The following is an 18,907-nucleotide window of genomic DNA, read 5'->3' on the forward strand; positions in this document are numbered from 1 at the left end:
CTTCCGGAGCGCTCATTGGTCCGCTCCAGGCAGGGGCGACAATTCCTAACCGTTCATTGCACGATACGAACGCCACTCACTGATTTGGCCAATAGCGGACAGCAACGTCGGCAGCACTCAGCCAATCGTAACCGTGCAACGTTTTGTTGTTGGTTACTGCGCATGCCCAAGCTGCCGCTGAGTTACAGCAACAATAGAGTTGTGGCACTGACAGTGAGAGAGGCAGTCAGCACAGCTACTGGCAATGACAGTGTGGGAGGCAGTGAGCACAGCTACTGGCAATGACAGTGTGGGAGGCAGTGAGCACAGCTACTGGCAATGACAGTGTGGGAGGCAGTCAGCACAGCTACTGGCAATGACAGTGTGGGAGGCAGTCAGCACAGCTACTGGCAATGACAGTGTGGGAGGCAGTCAGCACAGCTACTGGCAGTGACAGTGTGGGAGGCAGTCAGCACAGCTACTGGCAGTGACAGTGTGGGAGGCACGGAGCACAGCTACTGGCAGTGACAGTGTGGGAGGCAGTCAGCACAGCTACTGGCAGTGACCGTGTGGGAGGCACTGAGCACAGCTACTGGCAGTGACAGTGTGGGAGGCACTGAGCACAGCTACTGGCAGTGACAGTGTGGGAGGCACTGAGCACAGCTACTGGCAGTGACAGTGAGAGAGGCACTGAGCACAGCTACCGGCAGTGACAGTGTGGGAGGCACTGAGCACAGCTACTGGCAGTGACAGTGTGGGAGGCACTGAGCACAGCTACTAGCAGTGACAGTGTGAAGGGCAGTCAGCACAGCTACTGGCAGTGACAGTGTGGGAGGCAGTCAGCATAGCTACTGGCAGTGACAGTGTGTGGGAGGCAGTGACAGTGTGGGAGGCAGTCAGCACAGCTACTGGCAGTGACAGTGTGGGGGGGCAGTCAGCACAGCTACTGGCAGTGACAGTGTGGGAGGCACTGAGCACAGCTACTGGCAGTGACAGTGTGGGAGGCACTGAGCACAGCTACTGGCAGTGACAGTGTGGGAGGCACTGAGCACAGCTACTGGCAGTGACAGTGTGTGGGAGGCAGTCAGCACAGCTACTGGCAGTGACAGTGAGAGAGGCACTGAGCACAGCTACTGGCAGTGACAGTGTGGGAGGCAGTCAGCACAGCTACTGGCAGTGACAGTGAGAGAGAGGCAGTGAGCACAGCTACCGGCAGTGACAGTGTGGGAGGCACTGAGCACAGCTACTGGCAGTGACAGTGTGGGAGGCAGTCAGCACAGCTACTGGCAGTGACAGTGTGGGAGGCAGTCAGCACAGCTACTGGCAGTGACAGTGTGGGAGGCACTGAGCACAGCTACTGGCAGTGACAGTGTGTGGGAGGCACTGAGCACAGCTACCGGCAGTGACAGTGTGAGGGGCAGTCAGCACAGCTACTGGCAGTGACAGTGTGAGGGGCAGTCAGCACAGCTACTGGCAGTGACAGTGAGAGAGGCACTGAGCACAGCTACCGGCAGTGACAGTGTGGGAGGCACTGAGCACAGCTACTGGCAGTGACAGTGTGGGAGGCAGTCAGCACAGCTACTGGCAGTGACAGTGTGGGAGGCAGTGAGCACAGCTACTGGCAGTGACAGTGTGAGAGGCAGTCAGCACAGCTACTGGCAGTGACAGTGTGGGAGGCAGTCAGCACAGCTACTGGCAGTGACAGTGTGGGAGGCAGTCAGCATAGCTACTGGCAGTGACAGTGTGTGGGAGGCACTGAGCACAGCTACTGGCAGTGACAGTGTGAGGGGCAGTCAGCACAGCTACTGGCAGTGACAGTGAGAGAGGCAGTGAGCACAGCTACCGGCAGTGACAGTGTGGGAGGCACTGAGCACAGCTACTGGCAGTGACAGTATGTGAGAGGCAGTGAGCACAGCTACTGGCAGTGACCGTGTGGGAGGCACTGAGCACAGCTACTGGCAGTGACAGTGTGAGGGGCAGTCAGCACAGCTACTGGCAGTGACAGTGTGAGGGGCAGTCAGCACAGCTACTGGCAGTGACAGTGTGGGAGGCACTGAGCACAGCTACTGGCAGTGACAGTGTGAGAGGTAGTGAGCACAGCTACTGGCAGTGACAGTGTGGGAGAGGCAGACAGCACAGCTACTGGCAGTGACAGTGTGGGAGGCAGTCAGCACAGCTACCGGCAGTGACAGTGTGGGAGGCACTGAGCACAGCTACTGGCAGTGACAGTGTGGGAGGCAGTCAGCACAGCTACTGGCAGTGACAGTGTGGGAGGCAGTCAGCACAGCTACTGGCAATGACAGTGCGGGAGGCAGTCAGCACAGCTACTGGCAGTGACAGTGTGGGAGGCAGTCAGCACAGCTACTGGCAGTGACAGTGTGGGAGGCAGTCAGCACAGCTACTGGCAGTGACAGTGTGAGGGGCAGTCAGCACAGCTACTGGCAGTGACAGTGAGAGAGGCACTGAGCACAGCTCCTGGCAGTGACAGTGTGGGAGGCAGTCAGCACAGCTACTGGCAGTGACAGTGAGAGAGAGGCAGTGAGCACAGCTACCGGCAGTGACAGTGTGGGAGGCACTGAGCACAGCTACTGGCAGTGACCGTGTGGGAGGCAGTCAGCACAGCTACTGGCAGTGACAGTGAGAGAGGCACTGAGCACAGCTACCGGCAGTGACAGTGTGAGGGGCAGTCAGCACAGCTACTGGCAGTGACAGTGAGAGAGGCACTGAGCACAGCTACCGGCAGTGACAGTGTGAGGGGCAGTCAGCACAGCTACTGGCAGTGACAGTGAGAGAGGCACTGAGCACAGCTACTGGCAGTGACAGTGTGAGAGGCAGTGAGCACAGCTACTGGCAGTGACAGTGTGAGAGGCAATGAGCACAGCTACTGGCAGTGACAGTGTGAGAGGCAGTGAGCACAGCTACTGGCAGTGACAGTGTGGGAGGCAGTCAGCACAGCTACTGGCAGTGACAGTGTGGGAGGCAGTCAGCACAGCTACTGGCAGTGACAGTGTGTGGGAGGCACTGAGCACAGCTACTGGCAGTGACAGTGTGAGGGGCAGTCAGCACAGCTACTGGCAGTGACAGTGAGAGAGGCAGTGAGCACAGCTACCGGCAGTGACAGTGTGGGAGGCACTGAGCACAGCTACTGGCAGTGACAGTATGTGAGAGGCAGTGAGCACAGCTACTGGCAGTGACAGTGTGAGAGGCAGTGAGCACAGCTACTGGCAGTGACAGTGTGAGAGGCACTGAGCACAGCTACTGGCAGTGACAGTGTGGGGGGGGGGGGGGGCAGTCAGCACAGCTACTGGCAGTGACAGTGAGAGAGGCAGTGAGCACAGCTACTGGCAGTGACAGTGCGAGGGGCAGTCAGCACAGCTACTGGCAGTGACAGTGTGAGAGGCAGTCAGCACAGCTACTGGCAGTGACAGTGTGGGAGGCAGTGAGCACAGCTACTGGCAGTGACAGTGAGAGAGGCACTGAGCACAGCTACTGGCAGTGACAGTGTGGGAGGCAGTCAGCACAGCTACTGGCAGTGACCGTGTGGGAGGCAGTTTGCACAGCTACCGGCAGTGACAGTGTGGGAGGCAGTCAGCACAGCTACCGGCAGTGACAGTGTGGGAGGCAGTCAGCACAGCTACTGGCAGTGACAGTATGTGAGAGGCAGTGAGCACAGCTACTGGCAGTGACCGTGTGGGAGGCAGTGAGCACAGCTACTGGCAGTGACAGTGTGAGGGGCAGTGAGCATAGCTACTGGCAGTGACAGTGAGAGAGGCACTGAGCACAGCTACCGGCAGTGACAGTGTGGGAGGCAGTCAGCACAGCTACTGGCAGTGACAGTGTGAGAGGCACTGAGCACAGCTACTGGCAGTGACAGTGTGGGAGGCAGTCAGCACAGCTACTGGCAGTGACAGTGTGGGAGGCACTGAGCACAGCTACTGGCAGTGACAGTGAGAGAGGCAGTCAGCACAGCTACTGGCAGTGACAGTGTGGGAGGCACTGAGCACAGCTACTGGCAGTGACAGTGTGAGGGGCAGTCAGCACAGCTACTGGCAGTGACAGTGTGAGGGGCAGTCAGCACAGCTACTGGCAGTGACAGTGTGAGGGGCAGTCAGCACAGCTACTGGCAGTGACAGTGTGGGAGGCACTGAGCACAGCTACTGGCAGTGACAGTGTGGGAGGCAGTCAGCACAGCTACTGGCAGTGACAGTGTGGGAGGCAGTCAGCACAGCTACTGGCAGTGACAGTGAGAGAGGCAGTCAGCACAGCTACTGGCAGTGACAGTGTGGGAGGCACTGAGCACAGCTACTGGCAGTGACAGTGTGGGAGGCAGTCAGCACAGCTACTGGCAGTGACAGTGTGAGAGGCAGTGAGCACAGCTACCGGCAGTGACAGTGTGGGAGGCACTGAGCACAGCTACTGGCAGTGACAGTGTGGGCGGCAGTCAGCACAGCTACTGGCAGTGACAGTGAGAGAGGCAGTGAGCACAGCTACTGGCAGTGACAGTGTGGGAGGCAGTCAGCACAGCTACTGGCAGTGACAGTGAGAGAGGCACTGAGCACAGCTACTGGCAGTGACAGTGTGGGAGGCAGTCAGCACAGCTACTGGCAGTAACAGTGTGGGAGGCAGTCAGCACAGCTACTGGCAGTGACAGTGTGAGTGTGAGAGGCAGTCAGCACAGTTACTGGCAGTGACAGTGTGAGTGTGAGAGGCACTAGCACAGGTACTGGCTGACCTGCTGAGCACTTCCATCATTGTGAACCTTCCAAATTTACAGCTTCTGCATTCTCAACCCCTCCAAACGCAGCTGCAATTAAAAAGATCTATTTTTATTCAAGACATTTTTATTGTACATACAAAACTGAACAATCCATCCAACATTATAAATCTCTCGTTCAAAACACTCCCTCCACCGTCTCACCCCACATGCCGATCTGCTTTATAACTATAATAGAAAACAGTCCTCCCAAGCGCTGATGCTTACCAACTGAAGAGGAGGAGATAATAGCCTGAGGAAATGAACAGCCTCCACCTCTGACCCCCTATTGGCAAACCCCATCTTCTCCAACTGTAAAAATCCCAACTGGTCACTCACTCACCTCGCTGCCCTTGGCGGCTCCAGAGTCCTCCAGGCTATCGGAAGCAAAGGCCACCTTCACCCCCAAGATTTCCGACATTATCCCCAAAAAAGACTCCTAAAATCCCACCAATTGTGACAGGATCAGAACTTAAGTGTGGTACACCGGCCCCCTTAAACACCACTCACATTTGTCCTCCACCTCCAAAAAGAACCCATTCATATGTGTCTTTATAAAAACATTTAGAGTACCCAATTCATTTTTTTTTCAATTAAGGGGCAAATTAGCGTAGCCAATCCACCTACTAGGCACATTTTTGGGTGGTGGGGGCGAAACCCACACAAACATGGGGCGAATGTGCACACGGACATTGACCCAGAGCCGGGATCAAACCTGGGACCTTGGTGCCGTGAGACAGCAGTGCTAAGCACTGCGCCACCGTGCTGTCCTCTCATACGTGTCTTTGTTAATATGTACTCTGTACACCATTTTAACTTGAATTGAACTCAATTTTGCCCCACTTCAAACCCCCCTCAACAGCACCACCCAACTCCTCCTCCCACTTCCTCTTTATCTCCTCTATCGAGGCCCTCACCATTAACTGCCCTCCCCTTTCTCATCCTTAGACATCTAGCAACGAGCGAGGCAGTAACAGTGCAAACATGGACAGTTCGTTCCTCATTAAATTCCTAATCTACAAGTACCGGAATCCATTCCCCCTCGTCGGCTTAAACGTCTCTCCCAGTTCCCGGACTCTGCAAATCTACCTTCCACGCACAAGTCCCTAAACCTCTATATCCCCGCATGAATCCAACTCTGCTGGAATAAATCTATGATTTCCATAAATCGGCGCCCACACCGACTTGCCTTCCAGCTTAAAATGCTGCCTAAACCCCACCCCTGCCAATCCGCTCCATGAACCCAAGCAACTCCTTCGCCCCCACCAACACCTTGAGCGATCTTGGGGCACAGTCGGACCTGCCTCGGGTAAAGCACACAATTAAAATCCCCTCCCATAATCAATGAATGCGTATCCAAATCCAGAACCCTTGGCAACACCGTCTTAATAAATTCCACATCATTCTAGTTAGGACCGTACACATTCACTCACACCAAAGGAGCCCACTCCCAACCTTCCACTCGCCATCATTCATGTATATTCCCCCCTTAGATCCCCCACTACATTACTCGCCAAAAAAGTCACTCTTCTATTGATAAGCACTGTGGCCGCCCCTTGTCTTCATATCCAACCCCAAATTAATTCATAAATGTTGTTTGGTCCTTAACCCTCAGGGGAGTCTCCTGCAGAAGGACCACGTCTACCTTCAAACTTTTGAAATAGGTGAACACCTATGGCGGGTATGTTTAGCAGCACGCGCAGCGCCAATAAACACATTATAAAATGCCATTCACGTTAGATAGGGGCCTCAGCAGGGACTGCGTGACCCAGGCCGCACAATGCTCTGTTTGGTGCACTGAGGAGCTCAGCTCACCGGAACTTCTAAGTGTAGTGACAGATCGGGCTGGCATTTTTGAATGGCGATCCTATCTCTGGAGGCGCCAATGCGACCCCCCCCCCCCCCCCCCCCTCCACAAGCCCTAACACACATTTGGAGCATATCCGCACCCCCTCAATGCCTATGCAGGGCACCCCCCAGCCCGATATCCACCATGCAAAAAGGCCAGCTTGGTGCCTTGGCAGTGCCGTCCTACCACCCTGGCAGTACCAGGCTGGCACTACCAATGCCAGGTGGCACCAGCAGTGCCAGGGTACGACCCTGCCAAAGGGCTTGCACCTGGGGATCTCCAATCCCCTGGGATAGCCCCACGAGTGCTGTTCCACCTGGTCGCCATTTGTGAAGACCAGTACTGAATGGCGCACACACACGAGGTCTCCGAGGCAAAGGGGATTGATTCCAAAGTCTCGGGTACCTCAGTAAACTGCATATTAGTGAAGCTAGCTGTCTTGATGTAATATGCAGATTTGCCAAAAAGGTGATCCATCCCACAATGGGTGCGATGTACAATGCAATGTCTTGCGAGATTGCGTTAGATCTTGTGAGGCGTTGCGAGATGGGTAGATCCCGGGCGTGCAGTCTCCCGGCTTCTATCGGCTATGCTTTTTGGGCGCAGATTTTTGTTTAATTTGTAAAACTGTGAGGAACGGATACTTCAACCCAGGAGTGATGATTCAGACCAATAGGTATCCTTTATGTTAAATAAACTAATTTAGCACATAATTAACCACATTACCATCAAAGAAACAGATATACAATTAACAGTTAAACGGCTCTTAAAAAGGAAAAATGTGAACTTACTATCTTCATCTGCCACTAATTCCAATTAAGCAACAGCGGCACTCCCGCTGGCCCCGGGGAAATACTCAGAGTCCGGTAGCAGTAGCGATGTTGAAAATCTAGAGGCAGTAATGGCAGCACTGCGGCGCAGTGGTTAGCACTACTGTCTCACGGCGCTGAGGTCCCACGTCCGATCCCGGCTCTGGGTCACTGTCCGGCTCTGGTCACTGTCCGTGTGGAGTTTGCACATTCTCCCCGTGTTTGCATGGGTTTCGCCCCCACAACCCAAAAGGTGTAGGTGGATTGACCATGCTAAATTGCCCTTAATTGGAAAAATTAATTGGATACTCTAAATTTATATAAAAAAAGAAAATCTGGAGGCAGTTGCGCCAGCACTTTTGGCTGGGGGTGGGGGTCAAGGGAAATGCTAATTCGGGGAAATCACAAATTTGAGTCAGGGAAGTCGGATGGGAGTTTTCGGAGATGGGAGGAGAAGGGTATCAGGGCATTAAAGGATTTGTTTCTAGATTGAAAGATCTGGGGGAAAATTATGGGTTTGGGCATATGCAGGTCTTAGATATCGCTAAGGTGATACAGAGCTTTCAGGTGGCGCGGCCTCCACACTATTGGAGGAGGTGCTGACGACATGGGGAATGGAGGGGGTGGTTTTGCCGATTTATGGGGCGATTCTGGAAGAGAAGGCACCACTGGAGGGGATTAAGGCAAAGTGGGAGGAAGTGGTGGGAGAGAGCATGGAGGAGGGGGTTGTGGTGTGAGGTGCTCCAAAATGTAAATGCCTGAATTGGGGCTGATGCAGCTGAAGGTGGTGTATAACCAGCCCCGATTGCAAAAGCAGGGAAGGTCCAGTAGGCGGATCAGCAGAGAGAAAATAAAATCGAAAAAAAGTCAAAGCAAACTAGTGCAATTATTACTGCTCATAAATACTGGAAACAACCTCATTATAACGGGAACTGTTATGAATTAGAGAATCCCCAGATAAAACAAAAGCTACAGCTAGAAACAGATAAAAAGGCTGGACACATTTTTATTTTTGATTACACCTAGCCGGCAGTGGCACTTTTGCCACCCATGCTGCTGCTACATCCTCCAAGTTCCCAGATTTTGCTTCCTTGTTGCTGCTGCTCCCACAGCAGTTTGAAGTCATCTGAGCCATTGACTCTACAGGTTGAAAATTATGCATTAATGTTTTTCCCACCCCCAGGAAAGAAAGTTAAAACACATGTCATTATATGGTAAGAATGACAGTCTTGTGTTCGCAATCCAAGCCACTCAGGTCAGATATTCATTATCGGTACATTGTAAAGGGGAGAGGGAAGGAGACTGAAGTGAAAAAAGGCATCCACTGAACAAAGCAGCTCTTCAGCTCCTTGTCACATAGACTGGTTTGCCAATTAATCCTAAAACTATCAGTACCAAGATGTGCATCGTAGAAATGCATCACTGCAAGCTGTCATGGGCAGGGAAAGGTCATTCCAATATTTTGAAGGTCCACGTATTTCAACGATTCAGGCAAAAAATGCTCCTTCTCTTCAGATCCCAACAACAAATAAAACAATTGATATTCATATTGGGTTTGCTTGCTTGGCTGGGTGAAAATAGCATGGCTTGAGCCGAATGGCCTGTTTGATTTGGTCAGTTTTATACATAGCTTGAATATAATTGACCGGTATTGATTACAGAGATACCCAAGGAGCTGTTCAAATTTTGGAATCTGAAATTCTCAAGAGAATAGTCTAAACCACTGTCAGTTCTATGGTTAATACATAGAAGCATATATTTATTCTATTCAACAGTTTAGATTAGCACCGAATATGAAAGTACACCAACATGCAGGATCCCCCCAGGACGTTTACCCTACTGAGCGAGTGGCAATGACGTTGGCAGGATCACGCAAGCTGAATGGACTGCGGTCGCATCCCCAAAGACATGCTCTATGGTAAGCTTGCTATCGGGCAACAGACCAACAGGTCACCCTCGTCTGTTACAGGAGGATATCTGCGAGTGAGATGTCAAATTGACCAGGATCGGAGCAGATGTATGAGAAGTGGAACAGTAAGTCCTTGCTCCTGACTGGAATGCTTGAAGACGAGCAGTTAGGGAGGGAGTGGAAAAAGTGGAGGACAAAAGTAAATGAAGAGCGGGCAGCAAAGAGAACCTGCCAGAAGCTGAAAGTCACCCTGAGGCCAATGCTGTTCATCTGTGCCAGCTTTGAAAGGTCTCACCATAGCTGTGGCGCTAACAATTATACTCAAAGCCGAGAGACTAGTACAATAGAGGCTTTATTGCTGTACGATGTTGTCCCTCCATCTGCAACAGTAGACTAAGGGTCTGAGCAGCTCTCATACATTTATACATAAGCTCCCTGTGGGCGGAGCTAGCCGGCAGGGGCTGACCGGAGGAACCTGTATTACAGGTACAGGCATACATCCCCCTACTGCAGTACACATAACTACAGTGGTTATCTCACCACATTCACCCCCTGTAAAAATGAGTCCGGCGGGGGTGACATGTAACTACAAAGGATGCTATTTACAAGAGGGTCCAACAAGGAAAATCAAGAGTCCATCCGGTTAGCAGATTACAGGTTGAGCCGAATCGGTGGTCGGAAGTTCCGCTGTGATCGGCGTATCTGTGGTGGTGACGTCGGCACAGGCGGTGATGGCCCCGATGGTGCAGGTGCTGGCGGTGTTGGTGCTGGCTGCTGGCGGGATGACTCCGAGAGCAAGCCGAAATCTTCCGTGTCCTCCAGGGTGGGCAGGGGGATGAGGGATGGACCTGATGGGGACGAATAGGGGGGCGCTGGGGTTGGCGCAGGAAGGGGTGTGGCATGGGATCGGCACCTGAGGGTGCCAGGTCCCGGAACGAGACTGTCTCCTGGCGGCCGTCGGCGAACTCCACGTAGGCATACTGAGGGTTGGCGTGGAGAAGGCGTACTTTGTCCACCAGGGGTTCCGCCTTGTGGAGCCGTACATGCCTACGGAGAAGGACTGGGCCCGGAGTCATGAGCCAAGTCGGGAGCGACACTCCGGATGTGGACTTCCTAGGGAAGGCAAAAACACGTTCATGGGGTGTACTGTTAGTTGCGGTGCACAGTAGTGATCGAATGGAATGGAGCGCGTCAGGGAGGACCTGCTGCCAGCGAGCGGCTGGGAGGTTTCTGGACCGTAGGGCCAGCTGGACGGCCCTCCATACCGTCCCGTTCTCCCGCTCTACCTGCCCGTTACCCCGGGGGTTGTAGCTGGTCGTCCTGCTGGAGGCGATACCCCTGCTGAGCAGGAATTGACGCAGCTCATCGCTCATGAATGAGGATCCCCTGTCACTGTGGATATAGTCGGGGAAACCGAACAGGGCGAAAATGGAATCCAGGGCCTTGGTGACGGTGGCAGACGTCATATCTGGGCATGGGATGGCAAAGGGGAACCTAGAAAATTCATCGACCACACTAAGGATGTAGGTGTTGCGGTCAGTGGAGGGAAGGGGCCCTTTGAAGTCCACGCTGAGGCGTTCAAAGGGGCGGGACGCTTTCACCAGGCGCGCGCGATCTGGCCGGCAGAAGTGCGGCTTGCACTCCGCACAGATCTGGCAGTCTCTGGTGACTGTCCGTACTTCCTCGACGGAGTAGGGCAGATTGCGGGCTTTGATCAGATGGTACAAGCGAGTGACCCCGGATGGCAAAGGCTGTCGTGCAAGGCACGGAGCTGGTTCACTTGTGCACTGGCACATGTACCTCGGGAGAGGGCGTCTGGGGGCTCGTTGAGCTTGCCGGGGCGATACAAGATCTCGTAGTTAAAGGCGGAGAGCTCGATTCTCCACCGCAAGATGTTGTCATTCTTGATCTTGCCCCGCTGCGTGTTGTTGAACATGAAGGCTACCGACCGTTGGTCAGTGAGGAGGGTGAATCTCCTGCCGGCCAGGTAATGCCTCCAGTGCCGCACCGCTTCAACGATTGCCTGGGCTTCCTTTTCGACAGAGGAATGCCGAATTTCGGAGGCGTGGAGGGTGCGTGAAAAGAATGCCACGGGTCTGCCGGCCTGATTCAGCGTGGCGGCAAGGGCGACATCTGAAGCGTCGCTCTCTACTTGGAAAGGCAGAGTCTCGTCTACGGCGTGCATCCCCGCCCTGGCTATGTCAGATCGAATGCAGGCGAAGGCCTGTTGTGACTCGGCCGAGAGGGGAAAATGTGTGGACTGGATAAGTGGCCGGGCCTTGTCTGCGTATTGCGGGACCCACTGGGCGTAATAAGAGAAAAACCCAAGGCAGCGTTTGAGGGCCTTGGGGCAGTGGGGAATTGGGAGCTCCATGAGGGGGCGCATGCGGTCGGGATCGGGTCCCAGTAGTCCGTTTTGGACTACGTAGCCAAGGATGGCTAAGCGGTCTGTGCGGAACACGCATTTCTCCTTGTTGTACGTGAGATTAAGGAGAGATGCGGTGTGGAGGAATTTATAAAGGTTGGCATCATGGTCCTGCTGGTCATGGCCGCAGATGGTGACATTGTCGAGGTACGGGAAGGTGGCCTGCAATCCGTACCGGTCAACCATTCAGTCCATTTCTCGCTGAAAGACCGAGACCCCATTCGTGACGCCGAAGGGAACCCTCAGAAATTGGTACAGACGACCGTCCGCCTCGAAGGCAGTGTAGGGACGGTCCGATTTACGGATAGGGAGCTGGTGGTAGGCGGATTTCAGGTCAATAGTAGAGAAGACCCGGTACTGTGCAATCTGATTGACCATATCAGAAATGCGGGGGAGGGGGTACGCGTCGAGCTGCGTGTACCGGTTGATGGTCTGGCTGTAGTCCACGACCATCCTGTGCTTCTCTCCGGTCTTAACCACTACCACCTGGGCTCTCCAAGGGCTGTTGCTGGCCTCGATGATACCCTCCCGAAGCAGCCGCTGGACTTCGTACCTGATGAAGGCCTTGTCCTGGGTGCTGTACCGTCTGCTCCTGGTGGCGACGGGCTTGCAATCCACAGTCAGATTAGCAAAGAGGGAGGGGGGCTCGACCTTGAGGGTCGCGAGGCCGCAAACGGTGAGGGGAGGTAGGGGTCCACCGAATTTGAGGGTGAGGCTCTGGAGATTGCACTGGAAATCCAGGCCTAGTAAGAGTGAAGTGCAGAGGTCGGGGAGAATGTACAGACGGAAACGGTCGAATTCCACACCCTGTACAGTGAGTTTAACCAGGCAGAAACCCCAGATCGGGACAGAGTGGGAACCGGAGGCAAGGGAGATCTGCCGGTCGGCGGGATGGATCGCAAGGGAATAGCGCCTTACCGTGTCCGGGTGGACGAAGCTCTCAGTGCTCCCGGAGTCGATGAGGCAGGAGGTCACATGGCCGTTGACCAGCACCGATGTGGAAGAGGGTGCCAGGTTGCGAGAACGGGACTGGTCGAGCGTAACGGAGGCGAGCAGTGGTTGGTCGGCGGTTGAGTCAGATGAGTCCGACGAGGAGCGGTAGCGACCCGTGTCCCGTGATGGCGGCCCCTGGAGACGAGATGGCGGCATCCGCAGTACCTGTGGGTAAAATGGCGCCGTCCATGGGGCGCACGTTATGGGGTCGGAACAAAATGGCGGCGCCCATGGAACGCACATGGCTGTGGTGGACGAAGATGGCGGCGCCTATGGGGCGCACCTGGCGGGGGCGGCAAAAGATGGCGGCGCCCACTGATCGCACGTGGGGTCGGGGGAAGCGGACGGCGGGGCCCATTGAGGGAGCGGCTGAGGCGTGGGGACCGGCGGCGCGATAGCGGCGACCGTCCGGGACTGACACACCGCTGCAAAGTGGCCTTTCTTTCCACAAGCTTTGCAGGTCGCTGTGCGGGCCGGGCAGCATTGGCGAGGGTGCTTCTGTTGGCCGCAGAAGTAACAGTGGGGACCCCCAGGGGGTGCGGTGCGGCGGGCAGCGCAGGCATAGTGCGCGGGGGCGGCTGCTGGGGGGGCCGTTTGCGGGGTCCACAAGGGGTAGGACGGGTGGGCCGAGTGGCTAGCGGAGTAAGTGTGCGCACTACGGGAGGCGGCCGTCATGGAGAGCGCCAGGGCCTTTGCGGCCGCGAGGTCGGGGGCGACCCCTTCCAGCAGTCGTTGCCGGATGGGGTCCGATGCAATGCCTGTAACGAAGGCATCGCGCATGAGTAAATCAGAATGTTCCGTGGCTGTGAGGGCCCGGCAGTCGCAGTCTCGTACCAGAGGCATAAGAGCCCTCCAGAAGTCCTCAATCGACTCACCCAGCTGCTGGACGCGAGTAGAAAGTTGATGCCTCGCAAACAGGGTGTTCGCCGATGGTGCATAGTTCTCCTTGAGCAGTTCCATAGCTGCGGTGTAGTCGGTCGCATCTCGAATGAGCGGAAAGACGCTGGAGCTAAGTCTGGAGTACAGGAGTTGCTTTTTCTGAGCCTCCGTCGGGGGAGGGTCTGCTGAAGAGATGTAGGCCTCGAAGACTGCGAGCCAGTGATCAAAGTCTTTTCTGGCGTGAGGCGAATGCGGATCCAGCTGCAGACGGTCAGGCTTGACTCTGATGTCCATGGTGACTGGGAAATCGTTACAGCAATAAATTGTGGCGCTAACAATTATACTCAAAGCCGAGAGACTAGTACAATAGAGGCTTTATTGCTGTACGATGTTGTCCCTCCATCTGCAACAGTAGACTAAGGTTCTGAGCAGCTCTCATACATTTATACATAAGCTCCCTGTGGGCGGAGCTAGCCGGCAGGGGCTGACCGGAGGAACCTGTATTACAGGTACAGGCATACATCCCCCTACTGCAGTACACATAACTACAGTGGTTATCTCACCACAATAGCCACGACAGACTATTTCCAATACATAAGTACCACACACACTCTGGGTGCAGTCCATCATCTCCAGAGATGGATGGATGCCAAAACAAAAGTTTAGGACCAGATTCTGATTTTTGTTTTCCTTTTAACAAAACATTCACAAATAACCAGTTAAGTAGATTTTCGTAAGAAAAAAAAACATCTTCATAGTATTTATAGTGCCGAAGGAGGCCATTTGGCCCATCGAGTCTGCACCGGCTCCTGGAAAGAGCACGCTACTATTGTACTATTGTTCAGTACAACTGGAAAGTTATTCTTTTTTCTTCAACAAAATATACACTTGCAGCATAGATTAAGCCATATTCAGAGCGTGTAATGCAATTTAGCTTAGTAAAGCAGATGCTGTGCTTTAAAGAGTGCTGTGGACTTTCTGTGAAGTTCATGCTTTGGCTATGGGACTTTCGTGGTGCCCAGCAAACTGCTGAGGGTGGTGTTTTCAGATATAGGCTTCAAGAATAGTATTTACAGTGCAGAAGGCGGCCATTCGGCCCATCGAGTCTGCACCAGCTCTTTGAAAGAGCACCCTACCCAAGCCCACAACCTCCACTCTATCCCCATAACCCAGTAACCCGACCCAACACTAAGAGCAATTTTAGACACGAAGGGCAATTTAGCATGACCAATCCACTTAACCTGCACATGTTTGGATTGTGGGAGGAAACCGGAGCACCCGGAGGAAACCCACGCACACAGGGGGAGAACGTGCAGACTCCGCACAGACAGTGAACCAAGCCGGGAATCGAACCTGGGACCCTGGAGCTGTGAAGCAATTGTGCTAACCACCATGCTACCGTGCTGCCCTAATGAAAATGTCAGGAACATTACGAGAGTGTTTGGCATAAGACAGCTGCACCAAATGATTGGAATAAATGGCAGAGCAGGTTAATATGATGTCTGTGGTCAGAAAGTCATTATCTAGAATTCTAGAGTGTGTGTTGAGACAAACGGTTAAGTTATCTTTGTGCACTGTTCTGGTATGTGATCCGCATGGCGGTAGTACATATTTTCACCTCCAAAAGCTTTTGTGTATTCGCACAGGATTTCTTGCTGTTTTTTAAGGGAACTATTTGGTTGATGTATTTCAATTCTCCGAGGCACTATTCTACTTTGACATAGCATAACATTTCTGGACATAAGTAGAAGAAATACCAAAATTGAAGCAAACTTATCTTGTGCTTAGAAATAGGTCCATAATTTTATGTAAAAGCAGATTTAAAATACAATTGATTTTAAAGTGCCAACCTGTGGGTAATTCCATAGAAATATTATATTGGTATGTTACTGCATCTAATCAGTTCTATTTGCAAAATATTAAACAATTACCCTGGTTCCTTTAACCAATTTTAGTGATGTTTTATCTTCAGCCTACAATAGCCATACTGCAATTTAAAAACATATTACTCATATTTCATAACAATCAACTCAATTTCTTAATCAGCTTTTCATGATTGTCCTGAAGAAAAACTTCTATAACTTTTATTTTGATCAGCTTGATGCCTGGTAATTACACAAACCCACCGCCATGTGTAAAGAATCTCCAAGCCAAACAACTGATAAATCCACACAGATAGAGTTTCTGCTTCCCCCACATGAAACACAATTCCTGTAAAGCCACACGCCGCCATAGGTTGACCAAGCACAAGTCTTGGGCGTCCAAGAGTACTGGTAGAGTTTAACCAGCTACTTATCTGAAAAGTCACTGACCTGAAATATTAACTATTTTTATTAAAAAATATTGCCAGGCTTGCTAGCTTTTACAGCTAACCACTGCACCACCATGCTGCCCAGCCTTTTCTCTTTTAAAAAAATAGATATTGCATTACCAAGTTTTCCAGGGAAGGTTATCTGTATTCATAATGCCCATTGTTGGGCATAACATTCAGAAACCGCGCAAAAGCATTGTAAACCTGCTCTCGCTAACTTTTTAGTCGAATTGACAAACATTGACAAGCATGGTTTAATAATAATCTTTTATATGAGTGTCACAACTAGGCTCACATTAATACTGCAATGAAGTTACTGTGAAAATCTTGGGAGTCCTTAATGGGCATAGTATAATATGCAACGACATCACGTCAGCGAACTCCTGCCAAAATCCCTCCAGCTTTGGAAAGGCCCAAAACATGTGGACATGGTTTGCACCCCCCCCCCCCCCCCCCAACCCCTGCGCACCGCCCACACCTATCCTCCAGCCCCTCAAAAAAATTGCTCATTCTGGCCACCGCCATATGCGCCCTTCCAGCTCAGTTATTGAATGCTGAAATTTCATTTCCCAGCATTGTATTTAAGCTGATGTTATTTCTTCAAATACTTTAAGTTGGATGAGGCTAAGCCTAGCGCACAAAGAGGATGCATTCACCCTTCTCAGAGCACCCTCCCCAGCTCTTCCTCCCATTTCCACTTCACTTCTCCTACCGAGGAGCCCTCCCAGTCCATTACTTCTTTGTAAACCTCCAATACCCTGCCCTCACCAACCCCCTGCTTTCAACATCACTTTGTCCTGCAACCCCAGGAACGGCAGGTTAGGAAAGGACAGTACCTGTTCCCTCACATAGTCCCGAACCTGTAAGTACAGGGGCCCATTCCAGCTGGGCAGCTCATAGTCCTCTACCAACCCCGCTAAGCTTGAAAAGCTGCTCCACATAAACAGGTCTCCAAACTGCTCAATGCCCACCCACCACCACTCCCAGAACCCGGCGTCCAATACCCCCAGAACAAATCTGTGATTCCCACAAATCGGAACCCAAACCCACTCCAGCCTCATGTGCTGCCCCACTGCCCCCACACCCTCCGTGCCACCACTACCAGACTTGTGGAGTACCTGGCCGGCGAGAACAGCAGAGGCTCCTTCAACAGTGCTCCTGGCAAAAATAGAGTACCAAGTGAGCTTGGAATCGGAGCAGTTGTCCCCGAGCTGTGCAATCAGGGGTTGAGTGCACGTGGCTGGAGGACGGCGAAGAGGCGTTCTCCGGCCAACGCTCTACATCTGGGCCAAGGTTCGAATTGCTGATTGAAATATATTTTCGTGGAGGAAGAGGTTGCGGCTTCGGTAGAGGAGGAGGTGACTTTGGTGGGAGTCGCGATGGTGGAGGATTCTGTGGGGGTGGGCAAGGAAGCTTCAATTGAGGATTTGATCAGGGACCTCCTAATCGCGTAGTCGAATTAGGACATTTCATGCAACTTTGTGAAGATGAAATTGTTTGCAAATGCACTTAGAAGAAAATAGAGTCCCCTATTTCAATGCACCGGTTTATTTGGAAAACCAAGAACAGATTGGGAAAGTTGATGGAATATTTGGGCAGCTCAGAAATTTTATTTTGCAGTTAAATGATCAGCTAACATGAAAGCTACGAGCTTTAAGAAACGGCAGAAGTTTTTTGTTGATCCAACAAAACTACTCCCGCTTCAACGCTTTTTGCCCTGGCCATGTAGAGATCTACCATGCGGATCTAGTGGCACTTGCGAACACTAAAACTCAGTAGAAATTTGAGTTAACACTTCTCGGGTGCAAATAAGAATCGTTTATTGTCTTCCATTTGATCACAATTGAGAATCACTTAAATCTTATTCTCTAATAAGTCCAGCTAGCAAAAAGACTCAAAGAGAAGCACTTTGGAGACAATATAACTTTCAAATAATACAGAAATGATTTTCTTGCTTACGGCAAACAGCTTGCATTTACTTCAAGAGTTAGAGTGGAAAAGTGAAAATATGAAAAATAGAGAGACAGCAAGTAAGTTAGATCAAGGTATAGATGATTCATGAATGAAAAATGGCCATACGATCTATCATGGTTATACTAAATCATATCAGTCTTTAGCCATCTATCTACACCCCTATGTAATCCTAATTGGTTTGGGTTAGAATCAAATAAGTTTGATTTAACGGTTAACTGTCTGTCTTTAATGTGCAACATTAACTTGAAATGTTTCATAAATGAATTCGTTTGTGTGTTATGGAATGCGATTTGGTGCCAATATCGCAAGCGGCTTGAACTGGATTCTTGCTGACTTGACTGTTATGGCTCCTTTAGGTTACTGTACCGTTGCTATGCTGTTGTCATGGAGCCTGCCCTGTCCTTGGACTGCTTAGTGTCACATTATCTTGCAAATGTATTTTTTAGCTGAATAAGAATGTCGTTTTAATCTATCATGAATTATACTGTTTCTGTGTTCTGTTGAAGCTATGTTTTGAAATGACCTGAGGTTATGGGATTGCTGAAATCCTTAATTTAAAATCGGGGTTTAATATTTACGCTATCAGGTGTATTAGAAAATAATTGGTTTCTACAGGCCAGCTGCGGAAAAGGGCTGAGGGGGGGGGGGGAAGATTGTGGAGGAGGACGAGGGGGATCAAGGCAGTGGATTTGGAGGATGAGGCAGTGTTTTCAGGGGAGGCGGGAGGGGAGGTGGTTTCAGAGGAGGCAGAGATGGAGGAGGACGTGGTTTTAGAGATGGAAGCAGAAGGTGAAATTACAAATATTTGAAGATTGGGCAGCAACCCACAAGTTTTAGTCCTCCTTATTTTGTCAGATAAGAACTGCATCAAGTTGAAGTTTATTCAAAAAAAAATAAAACATTGTGGTTTCTTGTAAAAAAAAAGTGCTGCCAAGCAAATGCCCTTACACGAGGCTGCCTCCATCTGCTCCCATACCGACCCCTCCCCCACAACCACTTCCTTACCATGGTCTCACTCTTCCCCAT

At 51.8% G+C, this 18,907-nt stretch overlaps 1 pseudogene; it reads left to right on the forward strand.

The window, feature by feature from the left end:
- The first annotated feature begins 9,271 nt into the window (after positions 1-9,271).
- On the forward strand, positions 9,272-18,711 carry LOC119950561 (annotated as a pseudogene).
- Positions 18,712-18,907: the final 196 nt, after the last annotated feature.

The sequence above is a fragment of the Scyliorhinus canicula genome, chromosome 1 (assembly GCF_902713615.1).
Source record: "Scyliorhinus canicula chromosome 1, sScyCan1.1, whole genome shotgun sequence".
Taxonomy (NCBI): Eukaryota; Metazoa; Chordata; class Chondrichthyes; order Carcharhiniformes; family Scyliorhinidae; genus Scyliorhinus; species Scyliorhinus canicula.